This window comes from Hibiscus syriacus, unplaced genomic scaffold, assembly GCF_006381635.1.
Source record: "Hibiscus syriacus cultivar Baekdansim isolate YM2019G1 unplaced genomic scaffold, ASM638163v2 tig00111276_pilon, whole genome shotgun sequence".
Taxonomy (NCBI): Eukaryota; Viridiplantae; Streptophyta; class Magnoliopsida; order Malvales; family Malvaceae; genus Hibiscus; species Hibiscus syriacus.
The window spans coordinates 1,767,255-1,777,001 of NW_024063043.1; positions in this window are offsets into that span (position 1 = coordinate 1,767,255).

Consider the following 9,747-nt stretch of genomic DNA (forward strand, 5'->3'; position numbering starts at 1 on the left):
AATAAACATTACAAACTAAAATGAAATCATTAAAATACAAATATTTACAAGACTAAAATAAAATTAACATAAATTTGAAGGCTAAAATAATAAAAACATAAACTAAAGGGACTAAAATGGCAAAAATAAAAACTTATGGACTAAAACAGTAAAACAGAAACCTAGAGGACTAAAATGTCAACAACAGAAATTTACCATGGCTAAAACAGCAAAATGGAAACTTAAAGGGTATAAATAGAAAATATAGACATTTGAAGGGTTCAAACTGAAAAACATAAATTTAAATGACCTAATCAGAAAATATAAACATACCAGAGCCCTAATCTACATTTTAAACAAATTCAGACACTAGGAATGAAAATAACCCAACAATGAAACTTAGGACTAAAATGCAATGAATCACAAACATGAAGGCCGAATCATAATTAAACCAAATATAACACAGGGACAAAAATGAAATAATAGCAAATATTATGACCAAAATCAAATAATAACTAGAATAACATAGTAGGTAATAACATGACTAAAACATAAGTAATGAAAAATAAAGGCTCGAAATCAAAGAAATATGAACTTCATTTAATGGTTGAAACATGCGATTACAAAGTATTGGGGACCTAACGTGTAGTTAACCCATACACACAATTGCAGATACACCCTTGGTAAAACGGTGTCGCATTGATGGCCAAATATAAGGCCAATATCAAGGCCTTAAACCGGCATCTCCCTATTTCTCTCATTTTTCCATCTCTCTTAAAACAGAGAGCAAAAAAATGCTCTCAACTTTTCCCCTTCTCAGCCTCTGTCTCCGTCGTGGAGAGTAAACCAGAGGCCTCCGTAGACGACGGTGATGGCGTAGGTAAACGACCCAAACACCAATCTTTAGCCTTTCTATTCTCTTCTCCCTTTGAACACCAACCCTTCTCCTACCCCAAACAAAATCGAAACCCCTATTCGAAAACCCTAGATCCAAAATAGGGGAAAGTTTACCTTCAATACTGGTTCTCTACATTCTGGCGAGGCTATAACAATGGGGTTTTCCACAAGGGTAAGATCTCCCTCTCTTTTTTTCTCTATATTTTCTTTTCCTTTCGATTTTTTTTCTGGTATTTGGTTCGATATTTTTTTTCTGTTTTGGGTTGATGTTTTTTTTCTAAAAAACCCTCTCCAGTTTTCGAATGGAATCCGAAATAGCCTCCCTTTGATTGTATCTCTCTCTTTTTATTTTTGCATACGTGAGATGGCTTGATGATTTGATTTTTTCCTGTCATTTGATGGACTTGCCTTGAAACTGTTACCGAGGGGATTACATTGAGATAGCATTTGTACTTGATTTCATTATTTTTATTTTGCTTGGCTGTTTGATATGATTTTGGGTCACTGTTGATGCAGATTTGTCGTCGGTAGCGGGAACAAGCGGTGACAGTAGGGTCTGGTGGCGGCGATGGCTATCTCTAGGGTTTCAAAAACCCTAGAGAGTTGACACTGGACCGGGTCGGATCCGAATTTTGGCCCGGTTCGGGTCCGGGCTTCAATCGGGTGCTGGGTCACGTAGCTGGATGGGATGCTTGTTGGATCTGGGTAGTCTCAAGTTATATTGGGCTTTAGGTTTAGGTTGGCCTCCTGGTGGGATTATAACTGGGCTAGTATCTGGCCTACAAAAAATGTAGTCAAAATTAATATAATAATAATAATAATAATAATAAAATATAGAAATAAATAAAACAAAATAAAAAAAGACCCGGAAAAAACGGGTGTCTACAGCTGCCCCTCTTTGCATATTCTTGTGTTAACAAGAATAGGGCAAAGACGAAAAAGACAACCAGTTTTTGTCTGGTTCTCTCTTTTTGGTTCAAATGTTGATGTGTTTGTTGGTGGGGGACGACACTGCTCATACGTGATGAAGGGTTCTGGTCGTCTAAGGGTGACACGACTCCTACGTGATAAGGAAATCTGGTCGGTGGATGACACTGCTCATACGTGATGAAGAGTTCTTGGCCATCTTTAGGGAGGGTGATAACACGGTTACTACGTGATGAGGACGACTGGTTATCGAGGGGTGACACGACTCCTACGTGATAAAAAGATCTGGTCAGGGGATGACACGGTTCCTACGTGATGAGGACGGTTGGCCATCTATAGTGATTATAGTTTCAAGGGAAACCGACTCAAAGATTTGTTTCAAAAGAAACAGACTCAAAGGTGATGTGTTTCAAAAGCATCTGTCTCCGAAGAGACAAAATTTGTTTCAAGGGAAACGACTCAAAGATGACGTTTAAAGGAAACTGTCTCAAGCAAGACAAAATTTGTGTTTAAGGGAAACATTCTCAAAGATTGGTGTTTCGAGAGAAACAAACTCAAAGATGTTTTTATTTCAAGAAAAACATACTCAAAGATTTTATTTGCTTTGTTTCAAGGGTAACAAACTCAAAGATGGTAAATTTTGTTTCCAAAGAAACATAATCAAAGATTTTTCTTAAAAGAAAATGTCTTAAAAGAGACAAAATTTTGTTTCCAAAGAAACATATTCAATGATTTTTCAAAAGAAATTACTTTAAGAGAGACAAAACTTTGTTTTTCAGAAAATTGTATCTAAGTGAGAAAAAATTTTGTTTTCAAAGAAACAAATTCAAAGATTTTTCTTCAATAGAAACTGTCTCAAGGGATAAAACCTTGTTTCCAGAGAAACAAACTCAAAGATGATATTGTTTTAAGAAAAATGTCTCAAGAGACAAAATTCATTTCAAGGGAAGCGACTCAAAGATGGTTTTATTTCAAGAGAAACAAACTCAAAGATTTTGTATTTCTAGAGAAACTGCCTCAAGGGAGACAAAATTTGTTTTAATAGAAACAATCTCAAAGGTGGGTATTTCAAGAGAAACTAACTCAAAGATAGGTGTTTCAAAAGAAACGACTCAAAGATTTTTGTTTCAAAAGAAACGAATCAAAGATTTTTTTACGAAAAACTGTCTCATGAGAAACAAAACTTTGTTTCAAAATAAACAGACTTAAAGATTTTTTTCAAAAGAAACAACTCAAAGATTTTTATTTCAAACGAAATAACTCAGACTTTTGTTTCAAGAGAAACAGACTCAAAGATAGGTTTTGTTTCAAGGGAAACAATCTTAAAGATGTTTGTTTTAAAAGAAATTGTCTCAAAAGAGACAAAACTTTGTTTTCATAAAAATAGACTCAAAGATTTTTCTTCAAAAGGAACTGTCTCAAAAGAGACAAAATTTTCTTTCCAAAGAAACATACTCAAAGATTCTTTCAAAAGAAACTTTCTCAAAAGAGACAAAATTTTGTTATCAAAGAAACATACTCAAAGATTTTTTTTTTGTGTTTTAAGTGAAACAGACTCAAAGATTTTTCAAGAAAATTTGTCTCAAGAGAGACGAAATTTTGTTTCAAAAGAAATAGACTCAAAGATCCTTTGTTTCAAAAGAAACGACTCAAAGATGACGTTTGTTTCCAGTGAAACAAATTCATAATTTGTAAAATTGTCTCAAGTGAGACAACATTTGTTTTTAAAGAAATTGTCTCAAACGAGACAAAATTGTTTTTAGAGAAATTGTCTCAAGCGAGACAAAGTTTGTTTTTGAGAAAACGATCTCAAGTGAGATCAACTTTATTTAATGTGAAACAAATTCAAAATTTGTATTCTCAAAGGAAAAATGTCTCAAACGATACGAAATTTGGAAAGAGATAACAATCTTAAGTGATATTAATTTTTGTTTCAAGTGAATCAAATTCGAAATTTGTATATCAAAGGAAAAATGTCTCAAGTGAGACGAAATTTGTTTTGAAAGAAATTGTCTCAAGCGACACAAAATTTGTTTTTAGAAAAATTATCTCAAGCGAGGCAAAAATTTATTTCCAGAAAAACAACTCAAAGGATACTGATAATCTGCTTGTTCCTGCTGGCGGAGGAAATGTCTTAATTGTTGACTTTAGGAAGTCAAATCATTGCTTCTTCAAGTTAGAGACATCTGGTCATTTCTGAGCTTTAATTTCCTGAGATATCAAAATGATGCATTTTGTGCTGACTATCTTAGATGTTATAATGGATGTCAAAAATGAAATTAATTTGATTTGTCCTCAAGTAAGGTGAAAAATGTTTTTAATACACATGATGATAAATGTTTGATGCAAATTATTATGTATCATGTATGTGTATGCATGTATGTATATATGTATATATATGCATGCATGCATGCATGTATGTATGCACGCACGCACGCACGCACACACGCACGCATGCATATATGCAAGCACGCACGAACGCACGCATGCACGCATGTATGTATGTATGTATGTATGTATGTATGCATGTATGCATGTATGCATGTATGCATGTATGCATGTATGCATGTATGCATGTATGCATGTATGTATGTATGCATGTATGCATGTATGCATGTATGCATGTATGTATGTATGTATGTGTGTGTTGATTTATGCTTTTCTCAATCTGGAAGGAGAATGGTTACGAGAGTAGCCTTTACTCTATCATTGATTCAGTTTGTCTACATTTCCACTATGGTGTACTCTTGCAAACCTCAACCTGAGATAATTTATTTCCCTTGCCCATCAAAATTTGCCTTCTCTTGCCCCAACTTCAATCTTGAGCTTCAGAGGGATCTTCGTTGAATTCCAAGATTGCATTCAGAGAGATTATCTTGTTTAAAAACGTTTTTCTTCTTCTTGTATTTTCAAAAGTATGAAAATATCAATTAAAAGAGTTTTGAAAAATGTTTAATCAAAAGTTTTGAAAATATTGCTCCTTTCAAGGTTTCAAAATTAACAAATCATGAAACGAAAGTTCATTAGATATCAAAGAATTAATTACGCTGTTAATCCTTCAATAAATTATAGTTATTTGACAAGTGTCAAGATCAATGCATCTTTGGGGTATGGTTAAATAAGGAAATGATAAAAATATCTCAGGTTATTATTTTTGGTCAAAGGTATGGGGTTCTCATTTATTTAATGTTCATTGATCTAATAAAGTAGCTTCTGTACTCACTTATTGGAAGTGTACTCCGACTCCCAATTCTCATGATCTCAATCGAGTTGTACGATGCCTTATTAAGGGATTTGTACGATCGCCTCCTATGCAATAATCTTCATATTCGAGCCACCTTTTCAGGTTTTCAACTCGAATCCTCCTTTGGTTTCAAGACGTTATTCAAGACTTACGTCTTGAACTCCCCTTTGTTATTTTTCTCTATCATGCATTAAAGATTTTTGAAAACCTTTTTATAAATAAAAGATTAATCCTAACAGGCGGATGAAATCTGAAGATAGTCTCTTCTGTTTAGAAATCCATGTATGATTAGAAAGGACTTTTAAGGCACATAATGTAGGTCATGGTTCACGATTATGAAAGAAAGGGATAAAAGGCCCAAACAAGTGTTTGTGGGTAATTGAACTAATGATCAATTCATTCTGATGCCTTCGATTTTGTCTTACTCAATTTGAATATGCTCACATGTGTCTTTCCTTAATGTTCTATGATCTTCAAGTGAAGTGATTCTGGAATGATTGTGCTTGATCAATCTCATAGTTTGTAACTTGATGCGTCATTTGACTCGAGAGAATTTTTCATATGCCTCTTGTCTTTTCTTTTTCTCCTTGTTTTTTTATCTTTGTTCTGATTTCTTTGATTTTTCTTTCTTTTACTTTGCTTTTTTCTCTTTGCTCTTTGTTTTTCTTTGCTTCTTTTCTCTTTGTTTTGATTTGATCTTCGCACTTAGAATTTGGTTCACCCTTCAGTATCTCATCTGAATCAATGGTCTTCACTCATGCGAGCAGATTTCCTCCAACTTGCCCTCAGTGTAGAGGGTGATCCTTGGTTCGGGTTGAATCAGAAGAAAATATCATTCAGGCTCAAATGGGGACACAAGGGATATATTTTCTCCTTTTACGAAAGGGATAATGAAAGAACGTCGTTCATCATTTCATACACAGAACACTTTATAGAAAGATATCCCCAGGGGGATAGATTTTCAGGATTAATTTTATTTACATGAAAAAATGTAATTAATGCATGATACAATTATTTTGAAATAATTTCTTTTTTCTCCTTCTTGCTTCCAACATGCCTCAATTGTCCAAACTCATCTTCAGGAAGCTGAGTCGAGATACCCCTCATTGTCTTCTCGAGATGCCCCATATTGTTTACTGTGGTATGAAGGTTCATGTTCAAGTGAACATCTTGTACTCAGTGCTTGTAGGTTTTATTAGTAGAAAAAAAATGTCGGGTTTATGTCTAAGAAGACGATGGTGACTTTATTGGCTCAAAACAAAGTTATGGGTATGACTTTTTGTGTCTCAAAAAGATAAAGGCAATGTTTCAAGGTCGAAAATAATGTTTCAAGGACTTAAAGAAAGTGAATGTCAACATTTGGTTATTTGGTAGTGACCATAAATTATTTCATGTAAATAATCGAGAGATTTTATTTTGGTTTTAGACAGGATAAGAAAGGTCTAGTCTTTCCATATGTCAAAAATCTATAATTCATGAAGAACTAAAAGAATCTGTAATTCATTCGATATTCAAAGAACTAAAGATTAAAATTTGTTCAATTATTCCACCTTAGAAGGTAGCATAAATTCAATCATTAAGACTAAAATATTTAAGCACATATTAAAGACATAACAAAAAAAGATTTCAAACAAAACAATCTCTCAGTGCAAATGGTAGATGCAATGCCCCATCATTCTTCAATTGCCCATGCCCCTGAGTAAATCAGGTTCTGGATCTTACGCTTCAGTGCCTTATATTTTCAGCAGAATGTCTGGAGCTTCCTATGTGATATCAACATCATGGACCTCAAGGAACGGGGACTCTTTTCTCAGATTATTCTACCAGGCTCAGTTGTACAACCAGCTGAACAAGCTCCCACTGTACTGATTCCATCTTCTTCTTTTAATTGTCAATGTGGTTAGGAACACTTCATCGAATCTTCCATAAATTGGTTCCATGCTTTTATGAATGCTTAAAAATGAAATGTAGATGCAAAATGCAAAGATGCAAATGCAGATGCAAAAATGTTGATCCCAATGTTGAATATCATAGCCTAATTTTCACCAGAAATAAAAGCCTTCACATTACAAGACAGTCCACTTTACAGACATGCATTCGCTTAGATGTTGAGTCTGGAATAGATCACTGCTTCACCTCGGATCTTCTTCCTTGAAAATGATACCCTCAAGTGCATCTGTAATCTGACTCCGTTAATGCCCCGGCGGTGCTGGAGTCAGTGCGTCGCTCTTTGATGATTAGTGATGGAATGATCGTAGATGAGAATCTACCGATGGATTACTCCTCGTATCAATGGATCATCATTTCAGTCTCGAATATTGCATGATCTTTGAGTTGACTGCTTTGTCTCGGATCTTTGTATTTTGGAACTGATGCCCCTTAATGCTCCATAAACTAACTCCATTAATGCCTCAGCGGTACTGAAGCCATTGCATCGCTCCTTGATGACTAGCGATGACATGATTGTAGATAAGACTCCACTGCTGAATTACTCATTGAATTAGTGGATCATCATTTTAGTCTCGAATGTTGTACGATCCTCGAGCAAGTCTCCTTCTTGTACTATGAACTTCTTTCAGCCCTCGATGTATGTCTGTGTATGTGACTACTTGATTGAAAATTTTTATCTCTCCTTGTGAAAATTTCTCTTGAATATCCCCTTGCGGATCAACATTTTCGCATTATGTTATGTTGATGCAATGCAATGCAAAGAAGAATGAAAAATAACACAAACAAAATAAACGAAAGATGTTAGTGTGCATAAAAAAATTAGTTAGTACAGGTAAGACAATCGATACAGGTAAAAAATTTACTCAAAGATGAATATAACACCTACCCCGTCATGATATCTACCCGAACATGCTTTCAATAGATAGCAATCCTACCCGGACATCCTTTCTACCCATAATTATCTATTTTCAAGAAATTAGTCCTAACCGCATGTTATCTAGTTTGTATGCTTTTGTTTGAGAAAAAATATATTCTACGAAGTTAAAGCAAAAGGTAAAGGTTTAGAGTCATTCTTCTTTCGTGTACACCTATTTTGGGTACCTACTGACAGAAAAAGGTTCAGTATGACTATACCTAGGGTGATCGTTCTACGGTTCACTATATGCATGGTTTCGTCTCCAACGGGAAAAAGGGACTCGAATTATCCTTGATGTCAGTGCCCCCTTGGGCTGTCAAACCCTCGATCCTCACCCATTACAGGTTTCAAATAGAACGAGTTCAATTCGAGGGATTCACTGCCTTATACCCATACGAGGAATAAATCCCTACGAAGGTATAAGGTATGTATCCCATAGGTTATTTGCTAAAACTCATACGAAGAATAAATTCTTACGAGAGTAAAGCATTCACCCGACTTATTTGGATCGAAGCTCGTGTCTAGAGCTTATGTTATGCAAATGCATTATGTGTGTGAGGAGGAACATACCTACCTTCGACTCAAAAGGAAAACAAAACAAGCACTACAACAAAAATGGTTTTTAGCGGCAGATGTAGCGGTATTTTTACAACAAACGCCGGTAATTGTTTACATATAACGGCGTTTTTGAACAAACGCCGCAAAATACTATACTTTAGTGGCGTTTGTATACAAATGCCGCTAAATAATTGTACTATAGTGGCGGTTTTATACAAACGCCATAAAAATAGTATTGTAGTGGCGTTTTTATACAAATGCCGCTATAAACTAGTATTGTAGTGGTGTTTTTATAAAAACGCCGCTATAGACTCATACTTTAGTGGCGTTTTTACACAAATTTCGTTATAGACACATACTTTTATGGTGTTTCAATACCAAACGCCGCTTTAAACTCATACTTAACAAACGCTGCAATTGTCATATAACCTAGTGGCGTTTACGTAAAAAATGCTGCTCCTAAACACTACTTTAATATATCGAAACAAAACCCTAATTCCATAGATTCAGCCTGGGCATCGAAATACATCTCCCTTCCCTTTTATCTCTTTGCATCCACTCTCACCCTTTGATCCTTCGACCTACATTGTTCGATCCATCTTCCCCTTACATTCAACCCATGTATCTCCATTCTTTTCATTCCCCTATTTCATTTCTGCCATTTCGTTCGTCTTTTTCAATTTTTTTATTTCAGTAATTCCTTTTAGGATTTTTTTGTGTGATTGATCATGTCGAAGGATCCTTCTCTGTGTATGTTTAAAATTTCTATCAAATCTGCATTGTTCCGTCAAAAGAATCGTATTTTTCTCTGCTCTTAGGGTTGTTTTGATGATTTCTCGATTGAATTGGCTTCTTCAAATGTTTGTTCTTGGATTAAGGGAATTATATTCGGTTGAAATGTGTTTTCTGGATGTATGTGTTATTATTCAGGGAAATAGAATACACCATTTTTTTATCTTCTCTTTTAACCTGAAACTCAGGCTTTTCAGAAATATTTTTCAAAAGGTGGAGGCGTCGGTTATAGTCTCTTTTCTGTTTTCATATAAAGATATAATCCTTGAAATTATAAGTTATTTCTGAATCTCTCTTTCCAAGGTATTTTCTTTTCCTAATTTCTGTAAGCTTGGGGTTTATTTTGTTTACTAAATGTGAAAGTTCTGCGTATTTTTAAAGGTTTGGAAAATCAAATGGGAGTGAAGGTAGAACACTGATGTCACTGTTCTGGATTGTGATTCATCGACTAGCTGAAATCGAAGAAATAATGGTATTTTTCTTT